The sequence below is a fragment of the Tympanuchus pallidicinctus genome, unplaced genomic scaffold (assembly GCF_026119805.1).
Source record: "Tympanuchus pallidicinctus isolate F22 unplaced genomic scaffold, pur_lepc_1.0 scaffold1, whole genome shotgun sequence".
Taxonomy (NCBI): Eukaryota; Metazoa; Chordata; class Aves; order Galliformes; family Phasianidae; genus Tympanuchus; species Tympanuchus pallidicinctus.
This window is the reverse complement of record NW_026294618.1, coordinates 82,874,656-82,900,437: the sequence shown is the minus strand read 5'-3', so window position 1 is coordinate 82,900,437 and position 25,782 is coordinate 82,874,656. Positions and strand designations below refer to the sequence as shown.

Genomic DNA, 25,782 nt, shown 5'->3' with positions numbered 1-25,782 from the left:
TCTTGGAAACTAAGGCTCTACTTATTTTGATTTGGGCAGCCAAAGTCCTTGCTTTTTGTTGAAAATGTTGCAGAACTGCTATGTTAAAGAGTACTCAGTCTCTCACTGAATGCTTGGTATTTGCAAACATTCATCTTAACTTCTATGAGAGTTAGCCTTACATTAGACAGAGAGCTTGAGGATGTTAATTTTAATACTTTGCTAACCCTAGATTAGTATTAAAAAGAGCATGAAAAGAAGTATTCACTGCTTTTTGGAATTAAGGCCTTACCTCTTTTTTTACTTGTCTTTTTTTTTTTTCCTCCTTTGAATTATAATGATACACCAGGCAGAGTTTTTACTGAACCTCACATTTGAACCTCACACTGATGATAGAATAATCTGTCAGTGCAATAGTGATGATTTGTGCCAAAAGTCTCGTTCTAAGAGCAATGTTGGTGCAGTCAGGAAACAAAATGATGCAGCGTGTGTCTTCCTGGCATTCATACCTAGTGAGAACAGCTTTCACTGCCAGCACTGCAAACTCGGAACGGTGTTCACAGGGAGATGCTCACTGACATAGAACAGCCTTACTGCATAAGGTGTAGAGCAGAGGTGTAATCCTGTACAAACTGAGTGACTGAAGAGCAAACAAGGAGAACACAAGTAACTAATGCTACAAACAAGGAATAAGACATGACATATGGTTGGAGACATGAAAGTCAAAGGTAGCCTGCACTACAGTGACCATGAGATGTTGGAATAAAAGGTGGGAGAAAGGCAAAAAGCAGTACCATAACCCTGGATTTCATGCGAGCAAGCTTCAATCCCCGTGAGAATCTGCTTGGAAGAATCCTATAGGATATGGCCTGGAGAGAAGAGGGATTTGGGAGGGCTGGCTTCTCAAGAAATGTCCATCCCAAAAAGCATAGTGGGCAGGAGGCCTTGCTCCTGGAAAAGCAAGGAGTGCCTAAATGAATTCAGAATGTAAAGGAAGTATGTGAGGTGGAAGCAGGGGTAGGTGATCTGGGAGCAGCAGTGTAGAGATGGGAGAGAGAAGGCTGACCTGGAATTGAATCTGGTGAAAGATTGAAGGCCAACAAGAAAAGATTCTACAGGCATATAAGCAGTAAAAAGATGATAGGAGAAACATGGATTCATTGCTGAACAGGGCAGGGGAACGAATGATGTGGAGAAGACCATGGTACTCAGTGCTTTTCCTTCTTGCTCTTTACTTGATTTTTTGGTAAAATCAGCCTCAAGAAATCCCAGGCCACTGAGAAGAGATAAAAAAGACTAGATGGAAGATTAGGTGGTGGTGGAAAAGAGCTAAATTGGGAAGCGCTTACGTTGGGTATATGTACATCTGGGGGTTCTGATGGGTTGCACTCAGGAATGCTGATGGTACTAAATGATGTCATTGCAATTATCTTTGAATGGTCACGATAACTGGCAGAGATTCCTGATGAATGGAGCAGAGAAAATATCTTCAAGAAGGAAAATCTGAGGGACTACCAGACAGTCAGCCTCACCTCAGTGTCTGGGAAGGTGTTGGAAAACATTGTCCTGAGAATTTGGTTATTTCTGGACATATGAAGGACAAAAATGTGATCAGGAGTATTCAGCATGGATTTATGAAGGGGCAACAATGCTTTACTGACCTGATAGCCATCTGCAATAAGATGAAGAGGGCTGGACCACATGATCTCTCTTTCAACCTCTACAATTCTGCAGCTCTGTGATTTGCTAGTCTCCTGCTTAAATAATCATCAGTTTACAGAACAGATTCCACACAACAGGCGAGTCAGCAAGCATCACGGCTCTCAAGTTTTTAACATAGAGTAGTGAATGATCCATTAACAAATCTTAGATAAAATATATAATAATTATGATTAATGATTCAAGCTACTCTTCCACAGCTTTCTTTGCATGACTGTGTACAAGCATCTATGGCCTTTAATTTGATTTCTTTGTCACTGTCCAGAAATGGTTGAATTCAAATGACTGGCTCTTATAAAGATATTCTGTGAAAGTGTTGTGTAGTAGTCAAACAGTTCAAGGCCTCTTTCAGGATGGTCTTTGAAGTGTTCATCTGCTACATTCCACCTTATAAATACACATTTATAATACATGTTGCCACAAAGCAGTGGAGAAAGAAACTTGTTCTAAAGGAACGTGATATCTATGGTAGGTATGGATACCGCACTCTTTATGTGATAACGTTTGCTTGCGGTTACTCTATTTGACGCATGCAGTAAATTCAATACGTATGGTATTGTGTACTCAGGCCCTTCAGGTAGCACAGTTCTTTGGGGCATTAGGGAAACTGACTTTGGATGCCATAGAAGGCTATAGTGTGATGCAGGAAAATATCATTTTGCAATGGCTACTGAGCTAACATGCTTGCTTACAAATAAATCTAAGCACGTGCTGAGAAGCAGCTTCTTTTTCTCCTCACAGTTTCAACTGTATGCCTCCACTTTTGCTCTACAACATGGAGTGTGTGAGCCTCAATCATCCTCTGTGAGCAGGCCAACATCCCCAGCAGTTCTGAACTGGCCATGAGGCCAGCACAGATCCAGCACGCCAGCTCTTGGCAGAGTTTCCCTATGAGAGAGGCCACAGGGGACCCTTCACATCCCCCTGACCACCAGAGCTAGCCACTCTCAAATCTGCATTTTTTTTTTCATGAGGTGTGACTCATCAGAGTCATCAAGTTGTGACCTCGTAAAAATGGCTTTTCTAGAGTGATAGAAACCACAAGATCCCATTACAAGCCATTTCATTTTCAGTGACTAATGGAAGGTCAGATGTAATCAGACGAGAGGAAATTCTTAACTCTTTCTCAGATTCCCTTTTTCCACTTTAGCAAAAGCAAAGCTCACCAATAAATGAAATTCAGCTCAGATGGGTATTCTTTGTATGCAATGTGCCAGTACCTGGTTACACAACAGAAAACTGCCTAATGTCTGTCCAAGTCTTTTTTCTTCCTGCAAAAACTATTTGCTTCTTGTAAAGTATATTTTAGCTACTCTCAAAACAGCTTTATTATTATTATTATTATTATTATTATTATTATTATTCACATTTATCATTTTACAGATCACTTAAGTGAACGTGGTAGTGAGGAAAGTATCAAGATTACAGACTGGATTCCTGGAGCAGATGAGTAGACTTTCATGGCCAGACAACAGAACAAGCTGACCAAGTCCATGTAGCCAATTCTGCAGTCAAAACCAAGGTGCTGGGACTCAGAAGGTTTCGCTTGTAAATTTAACTGCGAGTAAATAAAGAAATGCTGTTGGCCCTATTATTGTAAGTGATTCAACATAGACTGACTCTCAGACCTATGCAGAGCTCCTGTAAAATGTATGTTCATTGTATGCTGAAAAATATAGGGGCATGGGACTCATGAGCAAGGCTTGGAAATTAAGCTCATGACTGACAGAAGGGGCAGTGCATGAATTGGCAGACAGATTATCGAGCAGCATGTATGCTTTGATCATAAAATACTTCTTGATATATGTTGGGGTCACTTCAACCTAGGACCAGACTAAATATATATGCAAGAGTCTGTTGTATGATGGGCTCTGTATTGCTCTTAAAATTGAAGGAGGACTATTGATGGAGTCAGAGATCTACACAGCTGAAGTTTCACTAAGTGACCTTGAAGTCAGCAGGAACATATGTAATATAACGCGAGCAATTATATACAGTATTTTTCTGCCTCTCTTCCTATATTGCTTCCTCCATATTGTTGTATCTATTTTCAGCACAGTGTAGGCCTGAGGGATAACGGCAGATGACTCATGGACCAGACACCAGTGACAGCGCGTTATTCTGTGTCTGCTGGCCAAGTGTTACTGACTGAAATCACTGGCTCTACCTCAGTTCACTGCAGCAAAATGTCTGGTCTTGTTTGGATTTGCTTGAGAAATGACCTTCATTGTTCTTATCCACATTCTCGCCTTATACAATGTCTGTGTGTGTGTGCCAGAGTCACCTCCCCTGCAAGGGTGGACAGATTTAGGGATGCTCAAAATGGCACAGGTAAGTGGGGTGAATTTTATTTTTTGAGTTCTTTATTTGTTAAAAAGCTTCTAAAAATGGCTTATAATTGCAGGTGAGGAGATAACTGTTAGCAACAAATGAGCATCTGTGCAGTTCCTCCAAGCCACAGTCTGGGGGAGTTTAGGAAGCTGTGTAACCACAGGGATATTTCTTTCCCAGCTCAAGTAGCTGATGTGCCTTTATAGGACTCATTTTCTGTAATTTTGCCAAAAGCTGTTTTAAAATCTTTACACATGGCATGGACAAAAAAAAAAAAGACTTTTAATACAGACGCCTCAACCCTACAGGGGTTGAATCAGGATAACGTGATAACATACGTAGAATGTGATGTGTGCTAGACACCTGATATTTTGCCTGGCCTCTAGGTCACAAGGAGATGTTCTCACTTGGCAGCACTGTCCCAGGTCTGAGAACCAACTTCCCTTTCCAAGCCTGGTGGTGCAGCCATCTGGGGTCACCCAGCTGGTGAGGTCTTGCATGTAGGGTAGTGAGAGGTACAGTACTATGATTAGGTTGTGACTGGACTTGACGATCTTGAAGAAGACCTTTCAACTGAGCAATTCTGTGATTCTATGATCATTTTGTATGGATTCTTGCCTAGGATTGTATACCAGCGTAGGCTATGCCATCTCCAAGGACACATGTTATGAAAGTCAGAAGATTATTCTCAAGTATCCACATCTTTAAATGAGCAAAAGTAAACAAAAAGAGCATTATCAGGGGGACTGAGCTGAGTCTTGGAGGTCCAGCTCAGTCATGCTAAGAATCTATATACCTGTCATTTTGCTTTAGTTTCATCAAATAAGGAAATGTGATGAAAACCTAGGAAATGAGCTGAAGTGACCCCTTGCTGGATTAATTGGATACAGTGACAGATCAGAGGCCCCGGTGGGTTCCCCTGCTTAGAACAATGTAGAGCTGATGTGTGTGATAAAACAAACAAATGCTTCCGTCCTATAGATTTTACTGGAGTTCAGATGTTTCCTGCCTGTGACAAGTGATAAGAACAGATTTTTCAGTTTTCTCATTATAAAATCTTTCATAATGACATCTTCCATAGTCATCAGTAGCAGTAAAATATGTACCTCTTGGAAGCCCTAGAGACAAGCATACGAGTATTGTGATAAAACGATGACTAACTCCATTCCCTTCTCTGCATGTTGTTATTGATCCCTTTAAAGGCTCTAATTTAATGACTTCCTTTCTGCAGTACAGGGGGTTGCTGACTGGGCATTTCTTAGTAGCTTGGGTCTAGAGGCTATTTGGCTAAAGATGAATGGAGTTATGTTTTCATTGGCTTGCTTCTGTTGTTTCGTGTTCCACTACCTAGGAGTTTTTTAAAGAAAATCATCAAAGTGAATAATCTGTTCCATACTGCAATTATAAATCCTGAGAAAAGTGAGCTACATCATTTTAAGTACAAATTGAAAAACCTTAATCTGTGGACACCAGAAGATATATCAAGCTGTGCTGGAAGTAGAATTAATCCATTCAAACCCAAGCATAAAAAGGGACTTCAGGTTTTTGTGAAACAGGGCTCAGATACTGCAGTTGGCTTTCTGCCAGGCTTTAGGCCATGTAGAAACTAACTTTTGCACAAAGTCTGTGCAACATATTGTGCAGTCAACCCTATATTAAAATATCTGTTCAAAATCCTGGTGCAAATATGGAGTATTTGAAGGCCTAAAGTAATTGACATCCTGTCAGGAGCAGAAATGGTGACAGTGTTAACATAAAGAATGTAAATTGGATCTTTTCCTGGGACACTGATTTATAGGGTTGAGCTGGAACAGCAATCAAAGTGACTTTAAAATGACCTCACAGTAATGGAAGAATATGTGTTGGAATAAAGAGTATACGTAACACACATAGCAACTCAGATGAAAACATTGATGTGGAGGTCAATAAGTATCTCGCTTCTTGCGCAGTCATCTTGGAGAAATGAAACATATTTGGAGACTGCCTTGAACAATTATGCCCAAAAATCTTACTTTGCCTTGACCTTATCAAATTCATTATTAATGCAAAAATGTGGGGAAAAAAGCTCATTATGATTCTGAATATTAATTTTTTACCTTGGCTTTTCAGCTCATGCAGGAAAATTGTATATGACTCTAAGGAATACTGCAATAAAAAACACAGCACAAGTCCAGAGTGAATACATCCATGAGACACAGTGATGACGAACTGCTTTTAGGTTGGCACTAAGCAGCTGCTCTGTGACAAGATGGTTTGAGAGATGTTTGCTTCAGATCCCGAGGCCTCATCACTTACTGATGTGTAAGTCAGTCCACAGTCCCTATTAAAGTTACGGATCCCTGAATCCTTTATGGCTTTGCTTTATGGCTTTGACTTGAGAAAGTGTACCTGAAGGACTCTTCCACCAAAGCACAAATCCTGGGCACCAAATGTTACATCTGGCTCAGCCTCCTGTTGAGTGTTTGTCTCGTGTAAAAAGGCAAGGCCACTGAGATGCTTGGTGTCACTGCGTGTGAGGCTGTTATCCTAGACATAAGCACCAAACGTGGGTGAGCTAAAGCTGTCCTAAATGTACAAAAACCTAAACTGTTGCAGACTGAGGGTGTGCTATGTCCATCTGTGGCTTAGCAGAACATATCACTCACCACCACCTGAAGCTGACACAATTAGTAGTAGGTGCTCCTTGGAAGGACTAGCACATATGAGATCATTGTGTTTCTTCCTGCAAACAGCTGTTGAACACTATGCACAGCAAACTGGACAGTTTATTTTTTTGTTCTTGAGAAGTGCAAAGGAGAACAGACATAGAAACATACACAAGAAAGATGTTTTTCATTCTAGGTGGGCAGGTGTTAGGAAAGAGCTATAAAGTTGCTGTTTATTGAGAAATGTGAGTACTGTGTATTTAAGTGGATGATGAAAATGATAAAATCATGCTCTTTTCTTCTTAAAAAATGTGGATAACATACTTAGCTGCAGAAATTATAGCACAGATTGGGTATGGGGCATTGGCAGCATACTTTTGTACTGAGCTCTACTACCTCATTTGCACTGAAAAAACTGAGAGTTTACTTTCTCTTTTTGCAGAGAAGGTGTTTGCTTTGCTTTCCTGCTTTTGCTTAACTGGCTAGCAAGTGAATTCAGAGTGAGCAGGTTGGCTCAGGAACAAGAAGGACCTGAAGAGATCAAAATAACAGTAAGTGTCACAAAATTATTTTTTTTATATGTAAAAACAGCAAAGGCCCCATTTTGTAAATTTGTAATTACTCATGGGAACAATGCAGACTTTTTTTCCCACTCTTCACTTTATCTCATGTGGAAGATGTGGCTCTGAGAGTTACACTGGAGTGCAATTGGTTTAGCAGTGTATGGGGATGTGATCTCTGATGTAAGTCATTTAAACAGGTGCCATGTCATATTAATTGCAAACAAAGGGCTTGCTGAACCACCTATCTGGTTGCATTAGTGGAAGTTAATGAATTATTTATTTATTAAGACATGTCCTCCGGCATCTGCACATTCTGCTGGAAATTGTTCAGATGGCAGCTCAGGCCCTTCAGCTGTAGCTTACATCTGGCTATGAAACACAGCACTGGCATCACCGCTGGGGGAAGGAGGCGTAGGGAAGGGTACTGGAACATGTTTCCTGTACTGTTAGTTTTCTAACCCTTATAATTTCTTCCTGTGTCTGACTGTGACACTCTCCTCTTATCTCCCCAGCAGCACCTGGAGCTTTGCTTCCCTCCAGTCAACAGCTGGGAGCTTATTACCTTTGAATCTTACCCAGTGTCACCTGACTACATCATACATTATTCCTCTGATTTGCTCTGTGCTGTTTTTGCATTTCTGTTAGTTGATTCATCATTTTAATGTTAAGCAAGCTCTTAAATCTTGAGCTTCAGGCTGTAACTAGTGAATTTGTAATGAGATAGATCACAGATTATTCTTTAAAACATTTTTCAAGGTTTGTTTACTACTGATATTAAGAAAATGCAGACATCTTTACAGTTATATCTCTTTTTATAAAGCCTCTGCTCTGTATCGTTTATGTTTGTTTTATTTGGTATTCAGCAGGTTCAAAGACAGCTCTTGCTGTCTTGCATTCTTTGCTGCCTCCATAAAGCAGGTCCTAGAGAGCATCCAAAGGAGGGCTATGAAGATGGTGAAGGTTCTTTCTAACTCAGAGTATTCTGTGATTCTAAAAGAGGGGCAGTGGCCAGCAAGGATGGAATCATCACAAAGGGGAGAATTTGCACTTAGTGGGAGGCAGTCAGGGTGCTGGGTGCACTTATCACACTTGCCCGTGTCATACTGCTTTCTCCTCTGCCTCTGCTTTTCCACATTAACTCTGCTACGTGAAGGGCAAGGAAAGAGGAGGTTATTGAACAAATAAGGTGTGGTGCTGAGTTTTCCTGAGGAGATGGGCAAAGCCTATGGCATGGGGCAGGAGGGGCTAAGGGCAGTGGAGCTTTTGCCCTGAAGAACAGGGAACTCCTAAAGCTCTCAGTCCCACAACGAGAAATGATCAGAGAAAGCAGATTTGGGCTTTCACAAAATGTGTCCAAACTAAAAGTGTCTGAGAATGCACCATGTTCGTTGTGAAGCTGACAAAAGCCACAGGCACGCAGCACTAGGCAGGACAAAGCAGCGCCTGAGGTCTCTGTCCATCACAAGTAGCACTTGTGATACCATGTTTGTGTTTGCCAAAGCCTTCAGGGAACTTGCTGCGTGCTCTGCCTGGGGTGGGGAGGGAGGGCACACCTTTGTAAAGTGATTTCGGAGGTTCTTCCAAGAAGGATGTCCTGCCTCTCGGTGTATTTTAAGCCATGTTTGGAAGCAGAAAAACTATTGCAGCTTTTAATGGTTTCTGTAATTTGGTCTGGGCCTTGGTAGTGAGAGTTGGGGTGTGAGAGCCAATCCTGAGCTCTGAGAATCTCTGCTGTGTTGCTCCACAGACTTTACAGAATGATGAGCGCCAAAAGCAGGCTTTGTCACCACAGCAGGAAGGCTTGCATCTCCTGTATTCACAGCTGTCCCCTGGGCATGAGAGTGTCTTGAGCATGGCCCATCCTCACTGTGTCTCCTGAGCCATCTTGTTGTTGAGGTGGTTGCATGAACCAACTAGGGAGTTAAATCATAGAATCATAAAGTCACCAAGGTTGGAAAAGACCTCCAAGATCATCCAGTCCCGCCATCCACCTACCACCAATATCTCCCCACTAAACCATGTCCCTTAGTACAACATGTAAACATTTCTTAAATGTTTCATTATAATTTTGATACTTGTGCTAATCTCCCATGGATTCATGACTGAAGACATCACAAAAGAAAACAAACCTCCTCCAAACAGTTGTGTGTGTATAAATCACCTACATATGTTTCTTGTTCCTTGCTATGCTTGGGTTTCTTTTTAATATAATTCTTGGCATGATGGAAACCATGTTGGTGACATTATTAGCATTGTTGGCCTGGAATGTTTTTAATAACATTGAGTTTGTTGGTACAGAGCGTGAATTAGTTGTCAGTTTTTGAGAAGTCAGAATATAATTGCTGATCAAACATTTAAAATATGATTTGTATTAGCGATGGTTTTCCCCATAAATTCTTTCTTATGTCCATTAGGCAGGAAGCCAAAAGCTGACAGTGTGGCAGCTCTGCTCAGCAGTCACAGTTTGGAGTGCAGCTCCAGGCTTCTATTCCTGACTGAATTTCTCATATTTTTCAGAGGGTTTTTTTCTGTTGTTTTTTTTTTTTCCTTTCTTTTTTGGCAAGAAAAACTGAAAATAAGTTTAGGCCAACCTAAAATACATCTTTCTCCCATTCTGCATTTCCAGGACTGCTGTCAGGCTGACAGATCAGTTACTGCACAGCTCTCTCTATTACACTCTATATAAATCTGTGTTTTCTCCCAGGCTGTTCTCCATCACCCTGCCTTCTTTCATAGCCATCACAAAACGGGTGTGGAAGCAAAGTACTTTTTGCAGACACCTCTACAAAAAGTGGACTTCACCTGTAAAACCACAGAATTAGTGAGAGTAAGCCAAAGCAATTTTTTTTTTTTTTTAACTGAGTTCAGATCCAAATATAATGTTGTAACAGATTAACCTACCCTTCCTTTCTGTTGGTGTTGAGATTATCATTCTGTGAGTATTGTTCCTCTCTTCCTCTGACCTGCACATGCCTCTTTTGACAATATAGTGTGCAAGTGTGCAATTATTTGGGCTCCACTGAAATGCTGGTCATCTAACACATGGAAAATTCTTGTCAGAGAAAGGGGAGGAGAAAGATTTCTGTGGGAAGAAACACCAGTGCTACACAGGAGCCCGCTAGTGATGGGGAGCAAAGAACAGTGATGCTTCCCATTGCATCAGCATCCCAACGACAGAACTTTCTTTCTACAGCTGTTGAGAAGGAAAATGCTGATCCAGTATTAATGATGTCAGATTATCTTAGAACAGTTAAGGATAGGTATTCCCAGGCAGCAGACTAAACGGGTCATTTGGCTATACTGTTATGGCAGATCAAAGCTTCATCACTCTCCTTGTTCAGTATCTTCTGCTAACTCTTAAAATGTGAAGCTTGTTTGTGCCAGTGGCTGACAAAGGAGCCTGGCTTCTTGGCCCAAAAACCCCCACCTCAGTGCTGAACTCCTCAGCAGGTTCCCAGAAGGCAAGCACCAGAGCTGGTTGAACCTGCATGACCAACTGAGCTCTTCAGAGCAAATTCCTTTCTTCTTTTGCTGGCTACATATTTCTCTGAGCTCATTTCTTTGCCTACCCTGTCATCATCTGGAGTTTGCCTTCAAGATAATACCATCAGTGAATGTTTGCACCATGTTTGAAAAGTCTGAAGTACCAATTCAGAAAATTTGTGTGTGTGTGTGTGTGTGTGTGTGTGTGTGTGTGTGTGTTCCTCCTGACACTCTTTCCCTATCCTGGCATGATAATTTTCTTCTGTAGCCTGTTGTCTTGCGTCCCAAAACCTGGTACCTGTTCTCAGATTCATCCATGCCTGTTTAAGTTCTGTGCTGCTGCGAGTATGGCGTGAAACTGGTTGATTATATGCTCTTAGTATTTTCATATTATAATAACAATACTGGCTTCATATGTGCTTGTAAGACCTCTTGAGAGTATCAAAGAAAGTGGGAACTTGCTGAATGCAGATGAAGTTTTGGGAGGTGGATTTGTTCTAGAACATTCTATTGAGCATGTTTAAACTACCAAAGAAGGATTTTTTTGGTTGTGTAGCTGCTTTTTACTCCTCTTCACCCCCTCTCCCTGCCTCCTCAAATACTGAAGATTTAGGGGAAATCCTTGTGGAGATTCTAACTCTTTAGATATAAAAGCCATTACAGTAACAAATATCAGGTCTGTATTCCATGGCATGCAGCTGAGCTTGCTCATGCAAAGATGTATAGACATCAAATCTCAAACAGTAGGTTCTACTTTGGAAATAGACCAAAAATTTTGCTCAAAATATTCAAAAATCTTTTGGCCTTACAGAGCCTTTGGGATCAATTAAGAACAAGAGGTTACAGCTTGGAAAAAGGGATATGATAAAAGGAGGGCAGAGAGCAGGAGTGTTGACTACCAGGGTCCATGATATGAAAGAAACTAGTTATGATGCTGCTTATTCTGGAGTGTGTGCAAACATCCAACAGTAATGGCCTAGCTAGGGCAGAAAGGCAAAAAACCCTTTTCTGTGGTAGTCTTGTCCCCCGAGGGACAGATCACTTTCCAGCTGAGATGAGTTCAAGTAAACTGCTCTTCTGATTATCAGAGGTAGTATTTTTAGTGGATGCAGATGAGCCTGGTTGCAGTGGAAAGAGCAACTGCCCAGTTTTTCTTTTCTGAGTTCATTGCAGCTGGCTTTGGTGACACTCCAAGTTAAGCGGGAAGAGCCAGTGGAGCATGGCATGGCATTACTTGTTTTCCTCATCTCTTAATTTTCCAGGCTGATAAACACGGTAGAGGAAATGCACACACGCAATTAATATTAAAGTATGTGGCTGGAACTGCTTAGCTACAGGATTTCCCTGCAACCACGAGAGCTCAGTTCAGAAAATCCCAAGGCAGCCTCCATGTTGGTCCTTGTATCATCACAGTGTTCCATGGGGAATGCTTCCCTCTAGAACTGGTGTGTCCTGGGCTAATCTGAGTTCAAAAACTCAGATCCAAAACACTTTCCAAAACTCAGATCAAACACTTATTCACCAGCACAGCTCTCAGCACCACCTGTGATTCCTGTGTGCATGCCCCTTAGGGTACTCTTGTTGTGTCCAATGGCCTGCTCTTATTCTGCCTTTGCTCTTCTTCCGCATTAAACCTTTACTTTGTCTCACCATCATGTCTGGATTCTCTTCAAGATATCAACAATCTCTTCCTCATCCTTAATGCTCAGACCTTGATTACTTTCACTTTATTCCCTCAAAGGAAACAGAGGAAAAAAAAGGCTCATGAAGCACTGAGAATCACTGCCAAAGTTATCCTGGCTATGAGCTCACCGGTTTTCAGAAAATAATGATGATTTAAAATATGGTGCTTAGATAGATCCGAGGTTGCATAATGGGTGTCTATGACTTCAGTTCAGATGTTTTACTCTGCTCTTGGATCCTGATTTTCCATTCCCTGACAACTCCTACCTCTGACTTTACTCTTAACGTTTCCTGTTTCGCCCATGTTTGCTTGCTGAGTTGCTTTGGTTGGGGAGAGGACCTGTTTTTACCAGCACCCACACGACAAGTTTTTTGTTTTTTTTTTCCCTCAGGAGATCAGCCAGTTGTGGCTGAAATTTCTCCACCACTGTTGTTCTGAGCTAAAAATAAATAAATAATCATCAGAATCAGTAAACATCCACCTGATGTATTGCACTTCAGTAAAGTTGTCTGTGGTCTGAGCTGAGATGCGGCTCGCTCCTATTTCTGCCCTTTGTGGCCCTCTTCATGCATGACAGCCCAGGTGTACTCCAGGCTCTTGCTATCTGGATCCTTGTGCCCTGCTTATCCAGCTCATGCCGTGGGACCACAGCCACACAGAAATTCAAGCTCTGATGGACATTTTGAGATGATTCCTGCTAGAGGACAACAGCTTATCAAAGGTATTCATTTTGGCTCAGAGATCTTTTTCCCCACTAATTGCTGTTTTGAACCCAAAGCGCCTCCAGCATAGAGAGTGATAGAAAATGTAGTGTACAATCAGAAAGAAAGGGAAAAACAGATCAGACTATTCTTAAAATTAGAAGACTGACCAAAACGTCTCGATGAGCCATGAAAGCACTAATGAGTCATATCACAGGATGGGCTAAGGAGTAATACAAAAAAGCTTCTTGTTTCAATCCCCTGCTTGTGTCACAGTGTTGACTCCTCACTGCTGATGTTTCTTTTCCCTCATCAGCAGGCTACTCTCTGCCATTTTGGATGAGATGATTCTTTTTGGAGGAAAAAAAAAAGAAAAGGAAAGGAGAATCCCTGCCTTGATATTCATCGAGTCAACAGGAATAGCATTCAGAAAATTCTGGTATTGTGAACTGGTTCACCCTTGCTTCCAACGTTGGCTGACTATTCTGAAATTTGATTCAGCAGCACCTTTGAGTTTTCTTCTCCCTTTCTCATTTTATATTAGCAAGTTAACTGTTTTACTTTGAGAAAAAGCTTATATTTCACAGGTGACTTCATCTTTGGCAAACAAGTTTTTGCCACATCTTTCTGAGGAAACAATCTTGCATTACTTAGAAGTTTACCAAAAGAGTTCTAGCTTAAATCAAATTGTAGCAAAAATGCTCTTGTGACCTGAAAATTCAGTGCTGCCATGGGTGGACCAGCTTTAGCTAAGGCGGAGGACTGGAAACTGGGAGAAAATGTGCCAAAGAATGAGGTCATGGCAGAGTTCTGGCATCTACAGTCATGGTTGTCAAGGACCTGAGTCTTGGAGAAGGAAGGCCTACTTTTGTCAAGCAGCCTTGGGGAAAAGACACGCAACAGCAACCATGCTTCTGCTGGAGCTGGGGGCTTTTGTCAGAAATCACATAGATGCTTGGCTGTGAGCTCTCTTGCAAGTGGGCAAGTTGTTCCATAAACATTTTGAGGTGTGCTGAAATGTATTCGTGACTTTCATTAAAATATTCAGCAATGAATTAAGTGCATGTGCAAGACAAATTAGATGTCTTCTTCCATCATCTAGCATTATGGGAAATTGTTTTGCTGACACAATGCAGAAAATGGAAACATGTCTGTCTGTGGGTTTGAGGGCCCAGACTACACTCCAGTCGGTGGTGCTGTGACTGGCATGCTGTTGTGTGGTGCGGGGGGAAATAATGATGACTACGTTTGGGCAAACAGTTTCCATAGTTTAAGAGCAAAAAACAGATTGCAGCTGGTCCAGATTTTTAATTCAGAAGTTCTCTGTGGATTTAGACAAAAGGCGTGTTGATGGATATTCAAGTTTCCCACTGCATGGGAAAGCGGTGTTTTATGGTCATCCTGGCCCACTGGGCTCACCTAGTAAAGCAGCTTACAAGTAATTCATAAGTTTTGGGGTGGTTTCAGTCACTCTTTAATAGCTCATATATATTTTTTTAAGTTACAGTTTAATGACATGTACAGCAATTGTCCAAGACATGGCTTGAATGCTATTAGGGTCATACCCAAATGTTGCCAGTGTCAGATCAGAAGCCTGAGCCAAGCAAAGAGAGACAGTTTTTCCTTCCTTCCTCCTTCTATTTTTCACTCTTTTCCTCATAAATGTGACTAAAAATAATGTGCCCTGCTTGCCTCATTTGCTAAGTAAAACATGTATACCTGCTTGTTAAACTGTAATTTTAGCTTCACTTTGATTGATAGCTCAACTAGGAAAGCTTTGAATTTTCATCTTGTGCAGACACATTCAAATTAGGTGGCAAGTCTGTTGGATGCATTGTTTTTGTACAGACTAGAGCTTCCAAATGACTGAAAAAAAGTTTAAATGAACTTAATGAATTTTAATTTATTTCCCTCTCTTTTTCTTTTTTAGCTGGTACTTTAACAAGGTCAATAAAGTACTTGATGTTTTGGAATGGTGAGGGCATACCTCCTGAGTGAAGTGCAGCCAAAGCTGCAGCTGCAGCTCTTTCTACATTGGCTGGGGGGATGCTAGGGCTGCAGGCAGGACAGCTTGACCGCTGGCTTGGGCTCACGATTCTTGTGGGTAGCTGCATGTGAGGGAGGTGCTGAGGTGGAGTGGCTAGAGAAATGCTGCCACTAAAGCACCATAGGGTGATATGGGACCCCTAAAAATATAATCATCTTAGTGTTTTGTCCAATTGTATGTTCTGGAGCTTCATGTTCTGGAGCTTCATACTTGAAGCAAAGACTGGTTCTTGTTGTGGTTTGGTTTTCTGTTTTTTGTGTCTTCATGCCTATTTGCAGCTGGTAGATGAAGAGCTCTGCATGTCCCCTAGTCCTTGTAGGGGCTGGATCCACAGCCAACCACATGCTGCATGAAATTACTGATCTTTTCCAGCCTTGATAATTCTGTGTTTCTGTGCACTACTGCCTGTTGTGAGCTGGCACGCTGGGCAGGGAAGGTACCTGTGTGACTTTGAATGCTTGCAGTGATGCACCAACGCTTCTGAGACTAATGGTGATTATTCTGTGTAGAAGTGGCAAGGATGAGTTTTTGGAAGAGTGTACCTGCAGCTGAATTCAACCTGGTGTGGGAGGCTGTTTCAGTCTGAACTCCTCCTTTGTAGGAAGACTGGGAAAAAGGAGAGAGAAGGAAGATGGAAGACAAGTAATCTAGATTGAGACTGAAGCCACTACTTGCTTAGTGGTACTTCTAAAAAACTAATTTGGAGCAACAGCGGCAGGATTAAAATGGGCCTGCTGGACCAGTCCAGTGCCCTGCAGGTGCTGAGTCAAGTAAGAAATGTTTACAGAATGCGTACAGCCTTTCAATAGTCAGAGGTCTTAACCTCAGCATCTGGACCATTGTGGTCCAGTGACGAATGGATCCACATTCCATCAACATATTTTATCTCTTGAATTCCATGTTAATTTTTTTTGCAAATCACAGCATTTTGTGGCAACAAGTACCAGGACTAATCCCACTCTCCATGTCAGTGTCAAGTAGCAAAATGAATTTGTTTTAAAGGTTTTAGATAAATCAGCTTCTCCATTGCATGCAGATTTCCACCCAGCTCTGTTGATGAGAAACCTCAATCTACTTCAGATAAAATTAGCTGGGAGACTATAACCTCTTGTTAGCAACGTGGGTAGTAATATCTTCAGATGGTAAAACCAGATTTGAAAGACAACATCTGCCTAAGCCTCAGGCTGTGAAAGCGAGCTTAAAGTGAAGTAAATTTTGAATGACTGTCACTGAACTTGTGCAGTGGAACCTGAGGGAGTATCTCTGTGTTAGAAAAACCTGGTTTGTTGTATCTTGTTTTGGGTTTGCTTGGGCTTTGCCCTCTTTGAGTATAATAATGTTCTGTGTGAAAAATCTTCAGTCTCTCTGGATACACAGTTGATGTCTCCTTGTGTCTTTATATCCAACAGTCAAGCAAGTAACTAAATCCTGATAATAAGTGGGTGAAATCACAAGTTGGTTTGCTTCCTTTCCTCATTTTCCTTGTAATCAGAAGATGAAGTCACTTCAGAAATGCAGAGGAGGCTGTGCTACCATTGGCATGCCACGACTGTGGTAAGCACACATTTTAAATCACAGTTTTAGAGCCTGTTTATGCAGACAAATGTCATGTGTTTAAAAATAATGAGTTTATTCAGAAAGAAAAATTCCCCCAAAAGTGATTAATTAATGGAGACTCATTCTCAGTGTAATAGCCAGCTAGAATTATTTTGGGCATTCTCTTGAAGTCAATTACCTGTTGGAAAATCTGTTCTCTACACCAAGTTAGTCCAAGTTCCACAGCAGAAATAATGAAGCACTGGTATAAAGCCAGAAACAGTAAATTTTTCATAGCTGCTTGTCCATTTCATTGTAATACATCAATAAGATTCTGAGACAGCAATCTGGTTTTTGAAGTTTAAAGTTAAAATAGAGACAAGGCAAGCAGTGGCTTTTCTGACCAGTAATGTAGAGGTGTCATCTATTTTTTGTTAAAAAAAAAAGACCTGGGATGCAATAATTTCAAGATGATTTACATAGTAAAATAGTTTGCTTTTTCAAATGCATATATGGATTTGTGAAAAGTGAGAGTGACAATCCATAGGTGTGACTTGTGACTTGATATTGCAGATGCTAACTCTTCAGCACATTACCTCAGACTGCATTTAGTGTGAAAGGGAATAGCTGTATCATAGAGCATTCTAACAGAATTGCAATTGCTGCTGTTCAAGATTGTCACTGCAGTTATGAAACATAGGTAGATGCTCTGCGGCTCTGCCATAAAAGCCTCTGTCATGGTTCTTTCCTGGTCCTTCAACTTGTACCAATGTGCAGGCATGTAAATCATTGCCACAGTGGGCTGCCCTGCTGGGCTGGGGCTGCAGCCTATCTTCCTTCCCAGTGTAGTTTGGTCTTTACTCCCTACTTTCAGAGTTTCATAATGAAGTTATAAAAACACATTTCACAATGAAACTTGGCAAAGTGACAGCTGAAAAATTATTTTTCCCTAGTCATTTTAAATGCATCAACTCAGTATTCTAAGAAACAGAAGATGAGAGAATAACAGTGTTTAAAAAGTGTGATGTCTCAGGTTGATCCTGATGGAAAGATGTCATTTGTCTTTTGATCATAAAAAGATCTGAGATCCAATAATTTCAAAATATTAATGAAATGCTACATAAGCATCAAATGAATATAGTGACTGGGGCTGGGACTGCTCTTTTCCTGTAGTTCATAACATGTCTTGTCTAGTTAAAGAAACAATATCTAATTGCAGGTATTTATGCAGTTGATGGACTAGAAATGCTTTGGTGAGATTGTTCTTGTCTCTGAAGTAAATTGAATGCATTTTGTAAAATTTTCTAATTATGTATTTACTCAAGGATCTGTTCTGATCTTCAGGGTAAGCACTACAACTAAATGTTGTAGTAGAAAAAGGGGTATTTTTTCTTTTTTCTTTTTTTTTTTTTCCCCGTGTTGGTTCACACAAAGAAAGCTATGCTTTACCATGCAGTATCATGGTTCACCTTTCCACTTACAAAGGTAAAATCCACGTCAGCTGCATAGGAACTTTCAATTGTTTGGAAGGGATTTCTTTGGCTTGCACCATGACTTAATTTGAAAGACATTCTAAATATTAAATTATTTATTGTATTGTTTTGTTTTTTCTTTTTTCAAATATACCAACATAATTGTTTTTGGAGGAGAGACATCCTGCAGTTGTATAACACCGAGTAAAGACTCTCTCTGAGTGTATGATTCTGTGGTTAGGGAAAATGAGGTGAAAAGGTGCCAGGGAGGAGGAAGTGGCTGAGAGGCCCTTGTAGTCTGAAAAAGCACAAAGTCGGATCCCGTGGAGTCCAGGCTGCTGGTGAAGCAGAACAGGGAAGAAATAGAAGCTGAGGGACCATTATACATATTTATTGTCTTCAGAGGACCAAACTTCTCAATTCTAGGGGAAGTACATAATCATTTCCTTCTCTGCTATGGAATTAATCCTACTTCATGCATTTTCTAAGATCAGAACGCAACCCTGAGTAGCAAAGAGGTTTGTTTTGAGGTATATTTAGCTTGCGTGAAAAATGTGTCATTTTTTCATTCTCTGGTTGTGCCTGCAAAACTGGAAGATCTTAAGACCCTACTGACTCACACTGCTGTGAGGCACAGCAATGTTTGTTGGTATTCTAAGGGGTGAATTGAAACAATCATATATTCTAGAGAAAACATGCTTAATAAACCCACACACTCTGATTTGCCCCCAGTAGAGATCCTTTGCAACAAAATGGGTCGTTACATCATGTGAAAACCATAAAATGTATGTTTTTTTGCAGTAAGTGTCAAGTGAGACAATGACAAGTGTTACTTATGGTGTTCCATTTTGTTTTCTTGACTTGTACCTGATGAGAAAGGAATGACTTGGCAAACAGCAGAGAGCTCCCTCTGTTTCATCCACCCAATTTTTTGTTATTGTTTGAAAGTAATTTTCTCAGGCAGATGTTATTTGTTGGCAGCCATACTGTTCTTAAAATATCCAAGAAACATACAATGAAGAACAGCAGTGAAAAAAGACTACGGAAGACACTTGAAAATATATTGTGTTATTTTTAACTGCTTTTCCAAAAGGACTATGTTTTTAATATAATCTGCTTTGCTGAAGCATCTCTTAGATGAGAACTTCAAAATGTGGTAGACAAATTGTTTCAGCATGTCTGTGGGATAGGTAAGGCCTATTAACTCCATTTTACAGAGGGAGAAATCTGAACATCAGAGAGCTGAGAGCACTGTTTTCCAGCTTTCGTGTTACTAAATGACTGTCAGAACTAAGTATTGTATTAAATTTCACCCCCTAAGTCCAATTTAATCCTCTGCCTTTCCAGCAGGAGGTTTATTAGAACTTCAACTTTTCCATTCACAGGTTATAAAATGAGCAAAGGCAGGGATGAGTGTGAGATACAGGCAGTCAGTCTTGAAATGAACAGCATGTCTCTGAAGTTAATTATAAGCCCCTAAATTAAAGCGTGTCATAAATATGTCAGACTGGATGTAGCCTTCTCAAAGTTGCTCAACTTGAAACTGCTTAACCTACCAGCATATCTCTTCTCTAAGTTCACAAAATGTGGGCAAATTCCCCAATAACTGATGACCTTAATATTATTAGTCTTCTGGTATTGTTGTTGTTGTGTTGTTGTTATTGTTTCAAAAAAATTTTAATCACATGTATGCTAGGTATTGATTACTGGGGATGTGTGGTCAGCAATGTTGCTTCATCCAGGGTATCAGAAACTTCAAAAGTACAAAAGTCTAATAAGAAAGTTAAGTTCGTGATGAAAAGAGAAACTTAAAAGCACAGCAGTCCATAAAGGGAAAAAGTCTAAAAGCAATTTTCAGTTCTCTAAATAAATGCTATGTTGGTATGAAATATATATTGAGGTAGGGCTTGCTTAATGAGTTGGAGATGTATCTTAATTGACTTTTGTTAGGTCCTCCATTGTTTGAAAGAGACAAAAACTATGGTTCTAGATACCTTAAACTCTGTTAGTGCTGGTCAGGCTTACACCAACCTGTTCTTCGCTTTTTTTTTATGACATCTTCCTGCTGGATGAACTTGGAACTGCAGACTAACTCACTGCTGCCAGTGGTCCCCGCCACAGCCAATTAGAGGACTGTGGAGGCTGCCCTGACGTGGAGATACTCATACCTTTCTATTTGGTAAGAGTATCTCCAAAACAAATGTTGATGCCATGGTGCCATCCCCAAAGGGCCCGGGTGAACAGAAACACATGCACTTGGAGAATCTACAATTGTTCCTAATGAGGGGCAGAATTAGAGACCAAAAAGAGCCCTTCTCTTTCCTTCCTGTTTCTCAGTCATCACTTAACCTTCATAAAAAGCTGGGAATGGTCACTTTTTGGAGTCATGCTTTACTCTGCCGAGAATCACTAGATCTTTGTCTTTGTATAAAATCAGCTATATTAGTAATTATCATCCTTGCCCACACTTTTCTGCACAGATAAACAGAGAAGCTGAGTCAGGACATGGCAGCTTTCAGTGTTTGCTCTCTGGTATTGGATGTCTAAAACCGAAACTCAGTAAGTGGCAAGTTACTGGGAGGTGTTGCCATTTCTTTAGACATTCATAGAATTGCTGAGGTTGGTAAAGACCTCCAAGGTCATGTAGTCCAGCAGTCCACCTACCACCAATATTTCCCTACTAAACTGTGTCCCTTAGTACAACGTTTAAATGTTTCCTGAGCTTCTGAGGAGACAAATGAAAGAATAATTTGGTTTTGAATGTCTAACATGTTTTATGACTACATCTCTCTAGCACTTTTTTGAAGCTGTGTAGTTCATTTCAAATTACATTATCGCAAAGGCACCAGAAACATGAAGGTGAGCCATTAGCTCATTAGTACCACCAGGAGAAGGTAAAAGAATTAGCAAAGTCTGTGATGGGCAGCCACAGCTAAAATACGTACTGTCTCTATGGAACTAGATGTGCTGCTAACACCAAGAACTTGTAATAATGCGACCTTTTAAAAATGTGTGTTTCATAAATGGAAAAATGAACTAAAGAGGCAGCTGGTGAAGATTTCAAGAAACTGTACTGCTTGATTAAACACTAGATTCATGTAAATGCAGTATATGTGAGTAGGAACTACAAGCACAGAGACTGCAGTGCACCTCTGACAAAGGCAGACAAATGCCAGCTCTGTCCACGTGCACGGCAAGTTACCAGGAGTTCAGTAAATTCCTGTGCTTGGAAAGCCTTGTGCCAGAAAGAAAAAATGAGCTGTGAAGTAATAACGGTGATAACAGCATTCAGTGAGGCAGGCGTAATGCCTCAGTTGATCCTGGCCTGCAGCACCATCACTCCTTGGCAGAACTTGGTGCCTGGGGATCTTCTCAGAAGTTCATTCTGACACTCAAGCTGATCTAGAGCAGAGCTTATTTTTTTTCTTGGCAGTCATATTTGCACAGTACCTGGGTAAGATGAGTACCTCAAAACAATTACGTGAGAATTAATACTACGGGGACGGGTTCCCTAGTCATTTATAAAACCTCTGAGTACATTTGTGCTCTTCTGGCTTACTGTCAAGAAACCTGGACAGTGCTGAGCTTTGTGCTTCTGTTGGTGGCAAGCAACCAGAGAACAGCAAATATTGTCCCTCTTGTGTCAGTAGAAAAGCAAGTGCAAAATGGGCTGCAGGCAGATCAGATTTCATTTTCAAAATGAGCATTTGGTGTATTCTTTCTGCTTTCAACCCAACTCTTCTTGTTGATACTAAGCGGCTGAAATCCCTGCTCCAGCAACTTGTGTCTGTGTAAGAGACTGCTAACAAGTCAAATCGTCTGGGATATGCAGAGTCTGGGCAGGCATCACATGCATTTCTTCTTTTTCTGACCCTTAAGGCCATCTTTCATGCTGCTTCATGCAGCTTCTTTGGGGCACACTTCTTTAACATTTGAATGCTCTAGAAAGACAGACGTAAAGAAGGCGTTGAGGACCTCAGCCTTCTCCTTGTCTTCCGTGGTCACATCCCCGCTGCATCAATTAAAGGATAGAGATTATCCTTGGTTCTTCTCTTGCCATTGATATATTGGTAAAAGGATTTCTTATTCTCCTTTACTGCAATCTAAGTTCAAGATGGGCTTTCGCCTTCCGGGCTTCCTCTCTGCATGCCTTAGCAACTTCCTTGTAATCTCCCCTAGTAGCCTGTCCCTTCTTCCAGAGGACATAGACTCTCTTTTTCTTCCTGAGTCTTGACAGTAATTCCCGGCTCATCCACACCGGTCTTCTCCCCCTACAGCTCGCCTTACGCTATTCAGGGACAGTCTGTTCTTGTGACTTTAAGATTTCCATCTTGAGGAGCGTCCAGGCTTCCTGGACCCCTTTACCCTTAAGGAGCAGAATGGAATAGCAGTCCCATCCTGGTTTAACATATCTCTGAAATTATGGCCTCACTGTGAGAATTTCTGCCTCAAGCACCTTCTCATTTGAGCCAAATATTTGGTGTCCATCTGTTTTATCTACAGAGATACTTGATGCAGTTTTCTAGGCGAGTTAGATGTATGTAAAGCTGACTGGCTTTTGATGGAGCAGACATGACAGTGATTTGCAACTCCAGAGCAGTTTTCTGTCCAGGGATACAGTGATAGATGGAAATCTCAAAGGTGTTGGAACCAGTTGCAGGATGAGGTTCAAGCTAAATGTGAGGCTTGAACTCTCTGCTTAACTTTCCAAATAGGTGTGAAGAGTGTTGGCAGCTGCCACAGCGTTACATTGCTGCCTGCTCAGCAGTGGAGAGGCATACATGCACAGACACAGGCACAAAATCATTGCAAGAGAGAAATTACACTTCACCACACATAATTTAATTGCCACTCACTGAATCATAGAATCGTTTGAGTTGGAAAAGACCATTACAGGTCATCTAGTCCACCCCCCTTGCAAAACAGGGATACCTACAGCTACATCAGGGTGCTCAGAAGGTTGTGATTCTTGATCACCTTTCCATGGACTGCTGAAGTTGTGTGGGTTACTAAATCCTTTTCTTCAGAAAATATGGTAAACTTGATTTAATTGCTACCATGTAGACAGTACCCACTAACATCACAGACAAGATTGGCCAGTGAAGCCTAGGGAAGTATGATGTGCAGTATGATTTTCTTTTCTCTAGGAAAATGCATTCTTTGAACCTAAAAGGTGAAAAAATACATGGTACTAAGCAGCATGGATTAGTGGGGAAATATTGATGGTAGATGGACAAGATGATCCTGGAAGTCTTTTCCAATCTTGGTGATTCTGTAATTCTATTGGGCAGGCTGGGCTGATGGCTGTATATGAAGCAGTGTGAGTCAGAAGTACAAATTAGCAATAAACTCTCAAGAAACACAACTTATATGCATAGGAAGAAAAATACCATCTCATTGAAGTGTTTTGTGAGGGATTAGGAAAATAAGCGAGATACCCGGAATAACTGAATGGAAGAAAATGTTCCAAGAGAACCAGTTTCACTTAGAAGTGTACCAGGTAGCAGCCCAAAACCAAGATCGGCTCAGTGGCACTGCTATAATGTCACTGTTGCCCCTGTCTAGGCAGAGCCCTGCTTTTGTGGGTTTTACAGGTTAGTAAATTTCCAGTTATGTAACTTTTCCTATTTATAAACAAGTCAAAGTGAAAAGGGAAACGCTGGCCCAGAGGATGCAACTGGATAAATGAAATATTAAATAAAAAAAAAGTCACAGGGAATTAAATCAAAATTCTGGTGAAGCCATAACCCTTATCCCTCATTGCTGTAACAGAGAGAAGTGAGACTCAAACAAATGTTGAAAAACTATTTTCTTCTTTCTTTGCAAAGGTTCAGCTACGGAGTGACACAGCCTTATGTAAGAAAAGTCTGGATGGGGCATAAATAAATGCAAGTCACTATAAAGAATTTTCAGATTTTCTGTGAGGATCTTTTCCTTGCAGGGTCTTTGTACTGGAAACGGAAAATGAAAGGGAAAGATTTGCATCAGAATTCTAATGGCTATAAATACAGATGAGATTATGCAAACCACAAGAAAATGTCATTTGCCTCCCTTTGCTTAAATGTGTGGAAAGGGGGTGGTAAGAGCACATACAAGGCGATCTTCACAGGAGAAGTGTAAGACTGTGGTTAAAAAAAAAAGACCAGACACACTACAGACATGGGATCTGTGAAAAAGCGAGAAGGAGGCAGTGATTTCCAATTGCTCCAGCCTTTCAGAAAATTATCACTTCAGTTCAGCCTCTGATATGTGAGGCACGCAGCAATCATGTGTATCTGAGGATGCTGTTCCCTGGCCGTGCAGGCACACGTCAGTCACCTTTGCTGCAATGGCCACCCATATCTGAACACTGGGTTGTAAAACTGTTGCTCCGAGCCCAGGATTATTTTATGGAGCCGGGACAGACAGTCAGTCTCCCTTGAAACCTGTTTATCTATCTGGAAGTTTTAGAGGGTGTTATTCTCCAATTCATGTTGGTTTGGTGCTCTCCCAAAGCTCTCTAATTTTTCCTTTCCTTTCCAGTTCCCACATTTGGGGTTTGGAATATCTCTTTCTATTGGAAAACAGTCATTGGCTTGGGTGACAGCTGAGTCATTCTCTAAAGACTCTTTTTTCTTAAAAGGGCTCTTTAGGTTCTATCCTGACTGTCCAGCTCATAAAAATCTGGCTTCCTTGGATTGGGTGATTCCCATTTACTTTTATGTGGAATGTGATCAATAAGCTAGTAAATAACTTCTATGTCCCACATCGTGTGCAATGTTTGACTTGCTCTCCTTATTGAAACTAACAGTCTCTTGGGATCAAATGACTGTTGCTTTTGTCTTTTTTCCCCTCCCAGATTAAAAACTATGGTCCTGTTCTTAAAGGGGAGCTGCCTGTGGCCATACCGAGCACTTCTCAGGATGAGACCTGCCCAGATCACCTCACATTAAAATTCCATGTCTGAAAGCAGTTTTAGAAAGGAAATGGCAAATCAATTTTTTCTGAGGAGGATAAACAACTGGCAACAAATGTAGGTAGGAAAGGGTAGCAGTTCAGAACATCCTGCAACAGGCTTCAACCTTGGTTTCTGCTTGCTTTCTGCCTCTTGAAGAATAAATGAAAATGTATATAGAGAAATGAGGTTCCTAGAAAGAAGTTCAAATTCCAGATGGATGATACCACCCAGGCACCAGCTGTTGAGGAGGTAACAAAGTCTGCTTTAAAAAAAGAAATCATCAGTGCCAAGATGCTATTGCTGCACTTTGGGGTTTTGCTTCTGTTGCTCTCATCTTGCTTTTAGGGCCACACGTGTCCAGGGTGTGTGTACAGTCCTTGGTATGAGAATCCTCCTCCTGATTACCATTGGATAATGTAGCATGTATCAATATAAGTATTGTTCTTTTAGAAGTGAAACCTTTGTCAAGCAATACCAAGGAGCAATCAAAGGTCACCTGGGCACTGGGAATGTTTTCCGTGAAGGCTGAAGCTCACAACTCTACAAGAGAATCTATGGTGATCTCTAAAGGTGAGAGGTTGCTTTACCTGGGTTTCCCTTCCTTTCAAAGACTTGCAGTCACTGCTCTTTCATATTCACAAAATGTGCTGAGCATGATGTGCTAGGATGTGGTGACCTCTAGGTT

The 25,782-nt window shown here is 41.0% G+C and overlaps 1 long non-coding RNA gene across 1 annotated transcript in view; it reads left to right on the top strand.

Moving 5' to 3' along the window:
* LOC128083812 (uncharacterized) overlaps nucleotides 1-25,661 on the top strand; it is a 43,414-nt gene extending 17,753 nt beyond the window's left edge. Inside the window, exons 3-8 of the long non-coding RNA XR_008208197.1 lie at nucleotides 3,082-3,294; nucleotides 3,753-4,029; nucleotides 6,139-6,338; nucleotides 7,122-7,225; nucleotides 24,999-25,346; nucleotides 25,548-25,661. This is a non-coding gene — a long non-coding RNA (uncharacterized LOC128083812). The remainder of the gene's footprint in view (nucleotides 1-3,081; nucleotides 3,295-3,752; nucleotides 4,030-6,138; nucleotides 6,339-7,121; nucleotides 7,226-24,998; nucleotides 25,347-25,547) is intronic.
* The last annotated feature ends 121 nt before the right edge of the window (nucleotides 25,662-25,782 follow it).